We start from the raw sequence: 16505 nt of genomic DNA, 5'->3' as shown, positions 1-16505 counted from the left end.
TCTGAAATATTGATTATAATTTAATTTGGCATTGTAAACATTCCATAAGATGGTTCCATATCCCCATGCTTTAACAGTGAGATCACTATTTTAGTTTTCCCTCACCTAAAAAACTTTGTGGCACCATAAAAACTACACAGGCTACAGATAACTTCCATGTAAAACAACTTTACTGTAAAATTTTCCACACAAGAACATTTTAACAATACAGAAAAATATATAAAATAATACATAAGAATAAATATATATGTATATAAAAAATATAAATACAACTAGAATAAAAATTAGGGCATTATAAAAATGTGAATGCAAAATTGTACTACCCCAAATGGTGTTTCTACACCTGAACTACTTTACAAACAGGAGCTCAGCTCCTTGACTTGAATCCACATCAAAACAATGTAAACAATAACAAAGTCTAGACAATAAGTCTGAACAAAAGACTAATTGGGCACGCAGGGGGCACGTGAAGGCAGTGTGGGAAAACTGCATATAAAAACGTCTCCTAAATGAACGGCTCGCAAACGAGAATCCGCTCTCATCGTTCCCTTAAAAGAGCTGTTCAAAAGACCCACTCGTTCACGAACGTCACATCTCTAAGAAACACTAACCCAGGACATCACGCTGTAGAAGAGATCATAGGCTATGACAGATGAGGCCTTTTCTGTTATATTATGATACCCTCAGGAGATGTTTAAGACGTTTTTCTCCATGATACAACCATAGAAAAGTCAGAACATTTCATTAAGGCAGCTTAATGGATATAGATTACTGGAACAAAATATAAGCATTAGGTCCCTTAGTAGAAAAACATCCATACAAGAACTAGATTTTGAGAAAAATATATCAGTAAAAGCATAAAAATTGATCTTCAATTTAAGAGTGTGTTCACTTAGATGATAAAGCAAGAACTCAAACACTGAGAGAACCACCATTGACCTTGGATGTGTCCATACAACGAAAAAACACACATACACACACATAACACTTCATAATAGATGTTTTCTGGCATGTCCTATCTATTTACAAGCTGTCATTACAAAGAGTTTCTTGGTCTGAATAGACTCATGGGCACTTGAATAGCAGTTGATCGGAAATGCATCACAGCCAGATGTTTCCGGTGTTAGACTGTCAGCTGTGAGAATATTGTCTGTGGTCATGTGTTGCATCTATGTAGAGAAAATGTAAGACAATGTGAGAGTAGTGATCAGAAGGTTGTAAAGACTCATTCAAACATCAACCTAGACCAGAGTGAATCTTTTTGTGAGGTGTTGAGTGGCAAAATCATAAAAAATTTTTCAAACACTTAGACCATGTTTTTACAAGATAAAAGCCATATCTTCCACATTTTTAAAGAGAGAACAAAATCAAATTGACAACAAGCAATCTGTATAGGACAAGACAAAGACAACAGGAGGTCTGACTCACACAAAGAAATGAGAGATAGACAGAATAAGAGCGAGAACATGAGGGCTGAGGAACATAAACTCAGTAGCATCTCACTAAACAAACACACATTGATGGCCATGGTAGAGCCGGTATATAAATCACAGCTGAGAACAACAACACTTCAGACTAAGAGCTCTGCACTGTTTGCTGCCAAATGACTTCTTATTATGTGTGGAAAATGTAATGGAGGTGAGAAATAAGCTGTTGGTAGAAGGTTTGAACATTTTATGCTTGGCATCCTTCTATATTTAATCAAAGAAAGAGCTTTTTGGAACATGTGTTTTAGCAGGGTTACTGTAAAAAATGCATCTGTGCTAAGAAGAAGAACATCAGGAGCACAGTCTCTCACACACTGTTGAGGAAAATCACTGAGGGTGTGGATGTTTGTTGTTGCAGTTTAGGTATGTGGAGGTTGAACATGATCCTTTTATTTTATGTTTTTAACCTTTCACCTGTATAGCACATGAACATACATAGAGGATAGTTTATCCCCATGTTGCCAATATTATGTGGACTACTGAACGAAAAATTTTAACACCACAATAATACAACTCCATCGATTTCTAAAACCATACAGAAGTGATATGTAACTGTAATCTCAATTTATGGAGTAAGTATTTGCTCTAGTTAAGCCTTGAAGGGTTGTAATCAGTGTCAGTATTCACACAGCCACTATTGTCCTCTGTCGTTTCTTCAACTGTGGGAAATTTAAGTTAATAGTTGGACTGCTGTGTTACTAAATTTTCGGTCATAAAACATTGAGAACCATTTTTTCACCTCTTCAAACTGATTTGCAGTTGAAAAGATGATGGGTTGTGAAAATCTGGACTGACCAAGCGGCAACCTCCGGTCTAAAAATATGAGGCCAATGCGGAAGTGTTAAAAACTGCAGTTTATCGAGGATCCGCTTGAGGCTGGCTCCGAAAGTACCGTAAACCACAAACACACCAATTCAAAAAAGACAATCTTTACAGCAGAAATAAACATGTTTACAGCCTGGTACAAAAGACGAGTGTAGTCTGGATAGCTAATTTCTCGATCGGCTCACACTGTGAGGGGGGGTGAATTTTTTTCTAACATGGTAATCTCGAAGATATTGAGATTAGGAGTCTTCCAATGAGAGGCACAGCTGACTTGATTGACAGGCGGGAACACTGTAGCTGTTGGCTAGGAGGCTCATAGCCCGCCTCTTTACATCACAATCGCTCAAGAACAGCGATATGGCTGCCGACGACAATTGGCCTCAAAACAGCTCTTCAGAAACAGATGGGTGACGTCACGGATACTACGTCCATATTTTATACAGTCTATGGTAACAACATATTTGTGAAGACAGTTGCTATAACAAGGCATAGACCATACAACCACTTCCCAGCTAATGTTCCTCTAAGCTTGGAATGTTGGTCTCTTATCATTTTTGTGTTACACTATCAAATGGTAATGTTAGGACTTTGCTACTCACTAGCTAACTGTTATATTGGTAATGATAATAATAATAGTAGTAGCTTTTTAGTAAACAGGATAATGTTTAAGAATGTGTTGTTAGAGTACAAGAAGAACCTATTTGAGATGAGACTGTTCACCCAGTCAGGGTTCTGATCTTCTATTACAACCCTCTCACATTCAATTCAATTCAATTCAGTTCAACTCAACTCAATTCAATTCAATTCAAAACCTTTATTTATTCCCGAAAAGACATTGAGGTTTCCCTAATTTCCAATTTTGTCGAGATCACAGGCACATTAGAAACAGCAAACCAACACACAATCATCCACAGAATAATATATTAATTAAAACAGATACAATTTGAGACACAGTGGTCTCAGATCAAGTTCTTAAATTCTGCAAAAGAGGGAATGGATGTCAGCTTTAAAATCTGTTGGAGGGTATTCCATGATTTAGGGGCATCAATGGAAAATTCTGATAGACCCAGTTCAGTGTTAACTCGAGGGACTTTCAGGATGAGCCAATCAGGAGAACGTCTCTTAGGATACATAATTCCATTCCAACAAGTCTGTAAGGTATAGGTGGCGAGCTTTCCAACAAGTGCTTTAAAAATATACAAAAGCCAGTGTTTGTTCCTCCTTTGCTCAAGAGACGGCCAACCAACATTAACCCCTTACTTGAAATATTGCCTGATACCAGTTTGGAGATTAAAGTTGAATTGCTTGCCTTGTGCATGTCTGTCTTTGAATGAATCTTGAACCACTCCTTTGAGCTTTTTCACCAAAAGCAACTGCAAGGTTACTCTGGATGTTCAGAGTTAATTTTTCATATGGTTTTAATGGGACTATCTAGTTCTAGTTTCAGTAAAGCTGTAACAAAGCAACTGGAACACTGTTTCTAGGAAGAAAGAGATTGTGTAGAGTTTCTGAGGTTACAGTTTTTGTTACGAACCACTAAAGAAAACTAGGGCAGATACGCAAAATCTATAAAAATCAATTAAAAGCAAATTAAAGCAAATCCACGGTGTCTCCAGGCTAGATCCAGTGATCTGAGTGAAACAAATGGTCAAAGATAGTAGAGATATAGGAATAAATGTAGGTTTTCACAAGTACATTAAGATCCTCATAAAAGACACGATCTAAAGACATGTAGACTCCATCCCACACATGCATATATTCTGCAACAAACCAAGCATGAGGCCCACATTTCCTCTTTTGTATTTTTATTCCTTCCTCTCTCTTCTCTCTTTCTCCCCCTCCTTTCTCAACCGCACACTCCTTCTCCCTGCTCTTCCCTCTCTCCTCCTCCTCCTCCATGAGTTGAAGTGATGGGGATAACGGGAGGCTGATTATCACAATGAAATTATCCTGATTTTCTGCTCCACTTGGAACCGTGGGGCGGGCAGCTGCTGCCTCCGAGATCGTCCCGTCCGCCTCGCCTCTAATCATTCGGAAACACAAATTCTCGCGGGCTGGAAACCTGCCGGTCCCTTCCCAGACGACAGTGGGCAGCTGCACAGTGTGTGCGCGTGTTTATGTGTGAGATAATGTGTGTGTAAGAGAGAGAGAGAGAAGACAGTAAAGACAGAGTACATATTCTGCATCTGTGTGTGTGTGTTTTGGAAATGAGCTTTTTGAGCTTGTTTGTGTGTGTGAGTGTTGTTTTTGTTTTCTAGAGCTCATAATTAAAAGCTGCATAATTTGGCTCAGTGTAGAAATATTTAATAAATAGAAGAAACAGGCCTGTCTCCTGCGGGTTTAATCTTAATCTGTTTGTTATTTTAAGGATTAAAGAACTGGTGATAAAGGCAGGCGAAAGATGCAACAACAGAAATCAACTCTCACAAAGCCTTTAAAGAAAGACACAAAGTCAGTGGTCTCAATGCACTACTGCTTTTAGCACTTTAATGCTACCACCAGCACTTTAAGTGGAGATCTGATAACCCTGTAAACATTGGGGTATCAGGGCGACCCAAAGTAGCTTTTGGAGTTTGCAAACTTTTCAAAATCAGCTTCCAAGTGATCTGATGCAAAAAAATTCCCCACTCATCAATAATGCAGTCCACTTATTTGATATTTCAAACATCATAAAGTACCAAAGAACTGCAGAGAAAATTAGATGAAAAGATTCTGACCAGATCAGAGGGAAAATGCCACTGCAAATATTTTTAAAACTTTACAACAGAGAGCAGGACATATGGGTAGAGAATAAGAAAGTGGCTACACAGCCGGAGCCTGGTGAAACACGGGTTGGATGACTTTCAGGGTCAAATGTTGATAATGACAGAGTTCAATGTCAGCCACTGCTGTGGAAAGTTAGCAGCAGACACACACAAAATATTTATTGACCTCAAACATGATACTTCTCTCTGATTACTCTTTAGTTTTTCATCTGGCTGACGTGATACAAAGAAAAGGTCACTCATGCTTTGTAACGCAATCCTACCAGACCGTGTTACAATACTGTCTCCTTCAGATAACGCATCAGGCTGATGACATAATACAATGGCAATGTAAAATAGTAATGGTGTGTGTGTGTCTGTGTGCATAGAGTTATTGTTTAACTGATTACTTTTGTACTGTTGGAATGGCAGTCATGGTAAGAGTGGCCACCTGAGCCTGGAATTATGTATGTATATCAGTATGGATCATTTTTATAAACATTCATGTATTAAAGGGATAAACCTTGCTATGTTTCCCAGTGGTCCTCTCAATTGTAGCACCCTCATAAGACTGACAATGTGTTTCAAAGGAAATTCTTCAACAAATGTTTGAATTGATTGCCCTTTTTCTGCAGATTTTTAAGACCCTCAGAGCTTAATTATTGCTAACTCTCATGATCTGTGATATTTCATCTGGCCACAAAATTGAGTTTGATTTTTCTTCTCCTTTTCTTTGTTGTTGCTCCAACTGAAACTGCAACATATCCCCTGCTTTGTCAATTCAATTATCAATTATCAATTCAATTTGCTTTATTGGCATTAACAAAGACATGTTGTTGCCAAAGCACATATGATGTATACACATACATTACATATATATGCATTACATGTTATATATATTACATATTTTATATGCATTAATGAACGATGGTGTCACCCATACAGCATATCTCAATGTCCTCACTTGATGCGGTATGCTCATAAAACCTTCACCTAAAATCAAACACCATGGGATGGTGCGTCCCTCAGGCTGTGACAGGCAGACACATATTTAGCAGCCAGAGGAGCTGCTGACCCTTCCCCCAGGAGAACTGACAGTTTCTCTTCTGGGGTTAATGTTGGGAAGTTTGTTACCATTTTAGTAATTTCCCTGTAGTGGGAATCTCTTAGTAAAGAGAACTTGCTACAGTGGAGGAGGAAGTGCATCTCTGTCTCTATGTCCCCTGTAGAGCAGTGAGCACATAGATGCTCCTCTCTGGGCAGCCATGTCTGCCTGTGTCTCCCTGTCTCTACAGCTAGCTGGTGGTCTCACAAAATCATCAGGTCACTCAGGTTCATTAGTCATGTACTATATTCTCCCATTAGTCTCACCTGTACCTCGCCATCAGTGCTTCTAGAAAATGTAGCTTGATGACTGTTTAACTGTCCAAATCAGCTTGATAACATTGTCATTGTGAGCATTTCATTGTCCTTGATTTAGCTCAAATAACAACCAAGTACTATTACAAGGCTACTGGACACATCTTTGAAAGCATTCCTTGTATCGCAGTTAAAACTAAAGCAACAGAATATCTTACTTTAAACATATGTCAAAATATGCTTAAGCTAAAGCACATAGAACTACGTAGGTTGGAAAATATCACTTTCAGCAAATGTGAGCTAACCTACAAACCTTTTTAATTACCATGTAATTTCTTAGGCAGATATCGAAGCCTGTGACGGCTTAGTGTTGATGTCTGTTTTGCCCTCTGGCATGTGACGCATGTATGCACAGGGACTGCACCCACTGTTATTGATAACATTGCTTATAGAATGCCACACATCTTAGCTACTGTGTGTGTGTGTGCGTGTGTGTGTCTGTCTGTCACAACACTCCAGTCTAGAGCCACTCTGGAGAAAATTAATGATATCTGGCACACGAAATATGTTGTCACCAGATGTGAGTCAGCTGTGCTTTGTGTGTCTCTCTCATATTTTTGCATATATGCATGAGCGTCTCTATGTATGTTTACGTGTTTGTAAATGTATGAGTGTGTGTCTGATGTGCTCATATGCAAAATTATGACTCCACCAGTTTTCAACTGTGTATGTATTTAAATCAGCATTTGCATATTTTTCTCTGTTTGCTTTATCAGTCTGCACATGCTGTGTATTTGCAAATGCATCTGCCTGTCTGCGTGTGAGAGGATATGTATATCTGTATATAGACGTGTGTATGTGTACTCAATTGATGTGGTAATTCCCCAGGGCTTTGCACCCCGGGTGTCAACAGAGAGGGCGACTGGGTGTGTGTTCTCTGTGTTGGAGCCCGTGAGGAGTTCACAGTGCTTGCTATCCCAGGAGAAACCAGTCTCCAGTTCTCATCTTGAGTCAGAGAAAGTTGTGTAACCTTCAATTGCCTCTGGACAAGACAGGCAGATAATGAGGCACCTTCTGTCACGCACCCACATTTGCAGGGCATCACATGCACATAGAGCCTTGGCTTTACAAAGAATACTGAACTCTGAATAGGTAACGTAACCCTGTTTAATACAAGTCAAATATGTTAGGAACCAATTTGAGAGCATGTGGACAAAGGAAAATACAAATTGAAATATTTTGCCCATTTTACTGTAAATGCAAAACAAACAAGTGTTACATTATTTTTCATACAGAAGAAACGCTACCAAGCAGGTAAAAAGAGAGATACAGTTAAATCAAAATCAAGGCATTCATGATTAATTTACAGAATCAAAAAGATAAATTGTAGAATTATTTCTTAATTAAATCTTTAAAAAAGGAAAATAAAAAATAAAAAGAAACTATTACTAACTCTGATGTGACAGGCTAGGTTGGAAAGTGTCTTTAGACGACGTCTCTTTACTGCCTTATCCTGAAACTTACCTGAAATTTTAACATTTTTATAGACATTTTGTTTATAAGCTGGGAATTGGCTGAGGTATTAATAATAACTCTGAAAGGTAGCATATAGTTTCAGGAACAGTTACTATGAATACATTTTTTTTGTCGTGGTGAAGCCACAAAGGAGCAACAAAGAGTAAAATACAAAGACACAGGTGGTGATTGAGGTGTGATTTCTTGCTCTGCAGTGGTGCTGTGTCTTTTATCATCGTGAGCTACAGCTGCTGATGGACAACAGTTGTGTCACAGTGCTCATAGGTGATGTGATAATGCAGGGGTTTGATCTGTTGTGTTCCAGCTGCTGTCCAAGGTGCTGAAATAACACCTGCAGGGCTGATCCCTACTATTGCTCTCCAAGGTGCTGATCCGACCTACAGCGCAACATAGATCAAATGTCCTGAGTGTCTGTGTCACTCTAAATAGAATCACGTTGATTCTCCATTATGGATTATGAAATACTTAAAATAATTATTTTGACTTATTTTTTCAGTTAAAAAAATCAAATAAAGAGCCCAACGGTATCGCCAATATACTTATTGGATTTATTGCCCAAACTTAGATGAGACATTTGATATCATCACCTGTAAGTATTATCATTGCTTTGACATTGACAGGCAACAAGCAAAGATATATTTTCAATATACTGCTTACCTTTATTTTTCAATTGCTCAAACAATAAACAGGATAGAAGCTGTTTCATGCCCATGATAGCTGGGAAGGCACATTTCACACTGGACCTTTTAAGATGTTAAACATATTTTATGTGTATTTGTGATCATTTATCTTTATAAGATAAGTCAGTAGTATTTCAAATTTGTCATTGATCATATTTCAAAAGATCACATAGATCCTCTTTTTAGTAACCTTTTCGTCTATGTCAAAGTTCCTGGATGAAGTTGGTTCAGATCAAGCAACAACCACAACTGCTGCAAAATGACAAGTAAAATGTTAAAAACACTCTGACTGATGTGAAAAAACAACAACTCCAGACTGCTCAAACATTGAATTCAGTCTTATTTTGAAGAAAACAAGATATTTCACAATCTAATTAGCAAGCTAATTAATTGCCCTTGGGCATAGACTGCATAACTCGGATAACTTAGCATTTGCAGGCCCGTCCCTTCTTCCAGCTCCTCCCTCTTTTCTGCTTTTGTAACTTCTGGCTCAGAAAAACACACCAGGGAAAGCCCATAATACCAAATCAAAGGCTTCAGAACGGCAGGTCACAGTCACACTGCCCATCTTTTATACAGTTATGTGTGAGTCGTGTGTGCATACATTGTCACACACAGCACTATCTTGCACATCAATGAATGCATTTTAACTAGACTACAGTCAAATAGGTCTCCCTTCATTTTCAGAGCATGAGTCTTAAGTTTCAGTTTTAAACTGAAAATTAAATTTGCTTATTACATTTAATTTCAAGTGAGAAAAAATATATAGGCATAGTAATCTGTGCAATATATTTAGTTAGTAGCCACTTGAATTAGATGCCATCCCACAATCTGACTTATTTAAGGGTTGTATTCAGGTTGTAGGTTAATGTAGCAGAAACAAAACATGACCACGCCCTGTCATTATCTATCTCTGCTTTAAATGCTGCTGATGCTAAACATTTCTAGCATGTGAATACAATTGTTAAATGACTTAGGCATTAACATTACTGTGAGATGAATACAAAATAGGCATAGTGTTTAGCTAAAATGATATGTCATTAGTGGTCTTGGGTTTATTTGGCATTCTGTTGTTGCTAATGTCCTCTGTATCCTGCTTCAGCTGTTTAATTTGTGAACATGCAGCCATATTAATTTGAGCCACAGTATGCCGCAGTTGAAATCTGCACTCCCTGCACAGTGAGCAGGAAGAGCTAGCCTTTCAAACAGAGTATCACACAGTTAGAAATGTATTGTATTAATTGAACAGAGTGACCATGAACACAGATTGGGCATTTACAAAATAACAAAAAACATAGCATAATTTCCCTTTAATGGGGATGCATTACTTTACATTACAGAACATTTTTGTTAGTTGAATTAAAGATTACCTACCATGCATGGTTATGTCATATTACATTAGATTACATTAATTCAATAAAATTACTTTAGATTGAGGTAGATAGATGATATTACATCAATTGCATTACATTCAATTAGGTTTCATTATACAGAGGCAAACTTTGCTGCATAATTGATGGTGCAGGATGAGCTTCCTGTTTGTGTAAAGTAGATGCCTGTTTCTTGTCATTAGGAGACAGAGACAGTAATGGTGAGTGTACTGCTGAGTCAGCATACTAATAAACAGTTGCTTTCAAACATTTGTACCATAAGAAATATATGAAGAGAAATCTTGCTTCATCAGCATCCTCTCTATAAGCTGTTTGACTGTTTCAGCATAAATCAGCCAGATCTACACCACAGAGATTTTAGCTGTGATACAAATTGTCCCAAAAAAGATTAAAACAAAAAAAATCAAAAATGAGGGCTGTTACCCAATAGAACTGGAGAAAAAAAAACTTCCAGACACCCAGCCTCAAATGTTATAATGCCATTCTGCTGCAAATTACTAAAACTAGTCTGTTATCATCTGGTCTAATGCGTTCTGCAGTAATCCTGTTCATGAGTGCACTCAAACTTCCTGTAATCAAAATCATGAAAAAAGAAAGCTCTATACAGAATTGATCACATTATCAAAATTTCATACATCAGTTAATACAGTGAATATTATTAAAGTGGAAAATTATAAAGCTTAGAAAATTCCATAGTGATTACACTCATTTAGAACTTGGTGGAGATACCACAGGCATTAGCATTGTACAGGGAGAGACGTGAAGCTCATCAAACCTCTATATACATTTTTTGAGATTTTCATGAAAAACAGCAAGAGTGCAATATTTTCAATTTAGCAGTACAATTAATTTAATGCATGGAATACACATTATTTAAGCCAGTTAATATGGGGCAGTTAGGATTTAATTGCATAGATTGGAATATGAGAGAACCAATTACAGAAACATATTGTCATCCTGGTTTTAATGTGTTTCACGCATGTTGTAGTCTGTGCAGTGTCCTGGTGTGAGCATTATCCAATTAAGATAAATTAAGAGGCAGCACAAGTTCTGCTACACACAAAAAAAAACAAATTAATCAATTTAAAACCAACACATCAAACAGGAAATAGAAAAAGACCTGCTTTTTCCAAAAATACATGTCCATTAATATTGGGGTGGTTTGCACACACATCAACTTCAATGACGAAAAGCATTGTGTAATGTGTTGAAATTATTTCAGGACCCACATTTAAAGCTCAACACTGTGCTGAACAGACTCGTGACACTGAACAGCCTACTTCCAATATGCGCTTTGATTTGATTCTTGATCAAAAGATTGTGCTTTTTAACTTGGGAACATACTACATGCACATCATACTCATCAAATCAAGAATTGAAAAAAACCCAACATACACTGACATAATTTACTCTTTGAAACTTGTTTGAAAAAATACGTTTTTAAGCAATTAAATTAAATAAAGCTCAGGGTAAGTTCAAACAGGAAGACTTCTACATAGTCATTCATCATCCACTCATATCACTGTATTTCTTTATCACCCTGTCTAACTCCTTCTGCTTTCTTGTGACCTGAATATGAGCGTTTACTTAAGTTTCCACCAACCAGGTCACCCAATCACGTTGCTTCTGCTAAACTTTAAATCTGTTCTTTTGTTTGCTCTCTCCTCCACCCTTGTCACCTCCACTCCTTATCATTTGTGCCCAGGTTTATTTCCTCAGATGTCCACCTCCTCATCACATCCTGCATCCTTTCTTCAGCACCACTAGTGCATTGCACATATAACATCCATTTCCAAATCTTGTCAAGTAAATTATTATTCAGCAGTAGCTGAGTAGCCTCTTCTGATTGAACTGTCTTTCCAGAAAATGTTAAATCACAGTATCATTCACCAGCAGAAAAAAGGTGAGGTTTAAGCCAATATAAGGCCAAAAAGAACATATGAAATGGATGATTTTGCTACAGGCATGGCAGGTTTTTTTTCCCATAATTGCTTATAATTGTTGCAATAAAAACCTAGAAATAAACATACAAATTGAAAAAATGTTAATACAAAATAAAGGAGGCCGAGAAGCTTACTCCCCCAAAACATCAAAACAGAGCAGCCTGTGAACACTGATACTTAAAATTGATTGCTTTCTGTGTTGCATCTCAATGTCACAGCTATCTGAAATCTCTGTTGATTTATTTATTTTGTTGTAAAAGATTTTCCTTGTTTTTGTCGTTCAACTTTCACTGTTGATGAGTCTCAGCCCACACTCACAATGCTTCAATGAATTGCACAAGGCAGCCACTCAAATGATCACAAAGATTGTATTCTAGAGGAACATGAATAAACAAAGACCTTACAAGTTAAAAGCAGTGTGATATCCTTCTTCTTTCCTGCCTTGTCTGCCACTTTTCTGCATCAGACATTGGTGTGTGTAGGATAATTCTTGTCTGCTTCAGTTTCTTTAATCTCCCCAGTTCTCAGCAGGATGCCTCTCTAAGTACAAACACTGAGGCTTCAGCTCAGCAAGAGTTAGCACGCCTGCTTGATGTTGTGGCAGTTGTCATAAAAAGCAGGTTACATACTACAGGTCTTAATTTTTTTTTTCATTTCTCACTTCAGCTATATATTTTACATTTTCTTGTGAGACACTGGGTCACTGTGAGCAACATATCAGCAAAACAAACATCATTAGTTATTTTTGGGTGATGAAGAGATGTATTAAATCACTCATTATTTTAGATTTATTGGACATAAAATGTATGTGCTCTTCTACACACCTCTTCAATCACTCAAAAAGGATAATTTCACCATTAAGGTAACATGACAATAATTTACAACAGGTAAATGCACACGATTTTATTCACCAAGGCACAGTAAGGATATTCCAAAAGTCAACATGAAATTAAGGCTATGTCTGCTTTTACTCCCTAAAGCCAAAAGCGTTTTTTTGGTCCACCTAAGTGTCCTTTTTTTAATTCTCAAACAATGTTTCTTCATCCATCTATAAATATTCATCAGACAGTAAAATTAGAAGCTTGCTCTTTGTGAGCACGAGTGTGGGTGTGTGCAGTATTCTACTGCAAGAAGCAACCATTTATGTGTCTGAGAGTACACTGCATGCGTGTGCGTGTGTGTGTTCAGAAAGCTCCCTTTGGAATGAATTATTTAGAGGAGAGTCTCCTTTGCTTATCCACGGTCGACTGGCTGCAGGCACGTACCGTTCTGCTCCCGACGACACAAGAGACTACCCTAATTCACCATCTCACCCTTCCACGATATGCCCCCATCTCACCCTCCAACCCCTTGCTTACTTTTCCCAGCATGCTTTGATGGTCCACTGCAGATGTCCTCTCCTTGTAGACTTGCTTCCTGATAAAAAAGGGTGAAAAAAGTACAGTAGAGATGCCATGTGGAGACGACTGAAAAAGACAGAGGAAAGGGAAGCGGTGGGTGGGCAAGAGTGAACTACTTTATTTCAACAAAGAGATGTTTACAGAAAACAAATGTAAACCAAGCAGAATGATAAGTGCCTGTACTTCTGAAAGTTAACAACAATAAACAAAACCTGATACAACAGACTCCCCTGCGGTGACAAGTCTGTCATCCTGGAGTCCTACTATCTAGGAGCTGGGTGCTAGTAGTGGGCGTCAAGAGTGAAGAATTGTGTAAAATATTCATCCATGTGGCTGGCTTAATAATGTATTATCCCTCAATTTAGCACCCAGAGCTTTGCTGCTTTGCTCTGCCTGCCACAGAGTACTTGAAGTCCAATCATTCAAAAACGATCCATGGCTTTAAAATATCAAACTTACACCATTACAAATTGAGATTAAAGCCCCTGCCACTTTGAAGCAGCAGCCAATTTTTTTCTGTCTGTCTCAAAATATTACATAAGTGACATCCAGGATGTCCAAGAGAAATGTGTTCCTTTAGTAGATGGAAGCTTTAGAGCAGATTGTACAAGAATGCTGCTTTAAAAGTTGTATAACATGTTTTTACTCTAAAACTTATAAAGGGAAACTTGTATAGTTTAGGGAGAATCAGAAATGAAATATGTTGCCAAATATAGGGTTACTGGTTCTCTGGCTGATCTCTTCATTCTGTTGCAGCCAGGCACTGATATGACTCTGTCATGCAGCAGACTGAGACTGATGGGATACTATGTGTGTCTGTTGTACGGCTGCTGCATCACCATATTCATAACAAGATTCCATACAGCCCATAATCCACATGAAGTGAGATACATGCTGCTGAGTGCACATATGGACTCACATGGACACCCTCACATTCTGTCACTTTCTCCCTGTCTCTCTCTTTCCCTCTCTGTCTCTCATTCTTATTTCCTCAGGTGACATGTGTAATCTTCCCTCTTGCCATATTGAACGCACACATGCACACACAAAAATGTGCACATGCTCATTCAGTACTTGGAAGTAAGGATTAAATGTGAGCGGTTGTTCGGAGCCACAGGCTGCGCCAATTCAAAGCCAGAGTCAGACTCCAATCTGACTGGAAGGGGGAAGAGCTGTGCCTTCACTCCCCTGAACTTTCTCTGTGTGTGTATGTGTGTGTGTGGTGTGTATGTGTGTGTCAGTGCTGACAGGCACATTGAGACTCACCCGTGACCTCTGATAGAGGGAGGCAAAGAGGGATAAGTCATAGAAAGAGGGGAGCTTCAAAGAAAAATGCTTTGCTGTGCTTTTGCTTTAGAGATTCAGTTTGGGCCACATGGAGTTTTTCATCAGTATGTGAGACTGTGTGTCCAAACTGCTGCCTCAAGAACAACAGCAAACTACTTTCTCTGTCCGTCCTGGACTCACCTGAGACTGCAGAAATGATCATGAAAGAATGAATTTGCTCAAAAGCGTTACCTTAAATTATAGTTGTTATATGACTGTTTGTCCAGAATGAAAATAACCTTTTTGAAATAACAAAGTTTATGGTTTTAATTGAATTGTTATACTTTAACCCTCCTGTTATGTTCGTTTCTCAGGAACAGCAATAATGTTCCTGGGTCAACTTGACTCAGGGCATATTTAATTATCCAAAAGTGTCAGAACCCAAAAAATCCAAATAGATTTTTTTTTAATCTCATTATCAACTCCATTACTAACCATTTAAATCAATATTTAGAGCAATAGTGTTCTTTAATTCTCATAGATCATGGTTCAATGAGGATAGCTCACTCATTTTTCATGTGTGTGTTCATGATTGGGGTGAAATATTTCACACAGTTGCAAATAAACAATTAGTATTTGACACTTCTGAACCCTTTTAGCCTCCACTTTGACTGCTGGGTCAAGTTGACCCACAAACAGTATCTATGTAATATAAACATGCAGGGGGGTTGCAAATATGTGAAATTAACCATTTTTATTGTATATGTTGATTACGCTAATTAAGCCAAGCAGAAGAAGTTTCATACCAAAAAAAGACATTTTTAACAATTGTTTTTTTTTTTTTACTTTGAAATGGGTCATGACCCGGAACATAATAGGAGGGTTAAGGTGAAAGTGAAGAGAACTGTGCAACCACAATCAAATGGTATCAGAAGAAAAAAAAAATCACAATTATTTTCCACTATCAAGTGAGAAAGAGTTTTTAGAATCACTGGGACCACTGTTGTCTGTGGAGTAAGCTTGGGGTATTGTCTCCAAAGGCAATTTAGCCCCTGAAAAGGGATCAGACAAACAGCAGTCCATGCACACTGCCGTGACATGTTTGTTCTGTACAAAATAACTGCACGGGGTCCTGTCCCTGCAAGCTCACCGCCAGAAACAAAGGCATCAGGGTCAGCTGCTTTCAAAGCCGAGCAGCTGACAAAGTAGAATCTTGGCGTGTTGACTTCTGGCATTTGTCCTCGGACATAGATACATTCACTGTTTGGGAGGTACAGTGGTGCCAATCACATATTGCTCACTGCTATAGAATAGAATAGAATAGAATAGAATAGAATAGAATAGAATAGAATAGAATAGAATAGAATAGCACTGGTTCTGGAACAAAACTCCTTAAGAGGGGCAGTACTTACCTTTGACTAGTTACCAAGGGTAAGATGTGCAGGGCAAGCGTGGGAATGCTCAAGAGCCCACAGCTAAGGGAAGCTGAGTTAGAGTTGTCACTAGATACAAAGAAAGATGTCTCTATGTGACTGTATGACTCAGATGAAAGGCTTTGACTTTGCATGTCTTTATGTATGAAACAATCAGCATCAGACCTCTTTTTACATGTCCTGAAAAGGATTACATCAAGGGATTCCACGGTACTTGTGGGAGACTTCAACACTCTCGTAGGCAGATGGAGACAACTGGAAGTGAGTAATCACAAGAAACAGACAGCCCAAACTGAATCAGAGGAATATTGAGTTAGAAGAATCATGTGCTAGTCATGGATTAGCATAACCAACGCCATATTAAGTGTAGGTTGGGAACAGGGGCGCTGCCAGGAATAGTGAGCCCTGATGAAAAGTATCACACTAACTTTAATATTACAT

The sequence above is a fragment of the Notolabrus celidotus genome, chromosome 8 (genome assembly GCF_009762535.1).
Source record: "Notolabrus celidotus isolate fNotCel1 chromosome 8, fNotCel1.pri, whole genome shotgun sequence".
NCBI classification, from domain to species: Eukaryota; Metazoa; Chordata; class Actinopteri; order Labriformes; family Labridae; genus Notolabrus; species Notolabrus celidotus.
The sequence above is the reverse complement of the archived record's forward strand: the minus strand, read 5'-3'. Positions refer to the sequence as shown.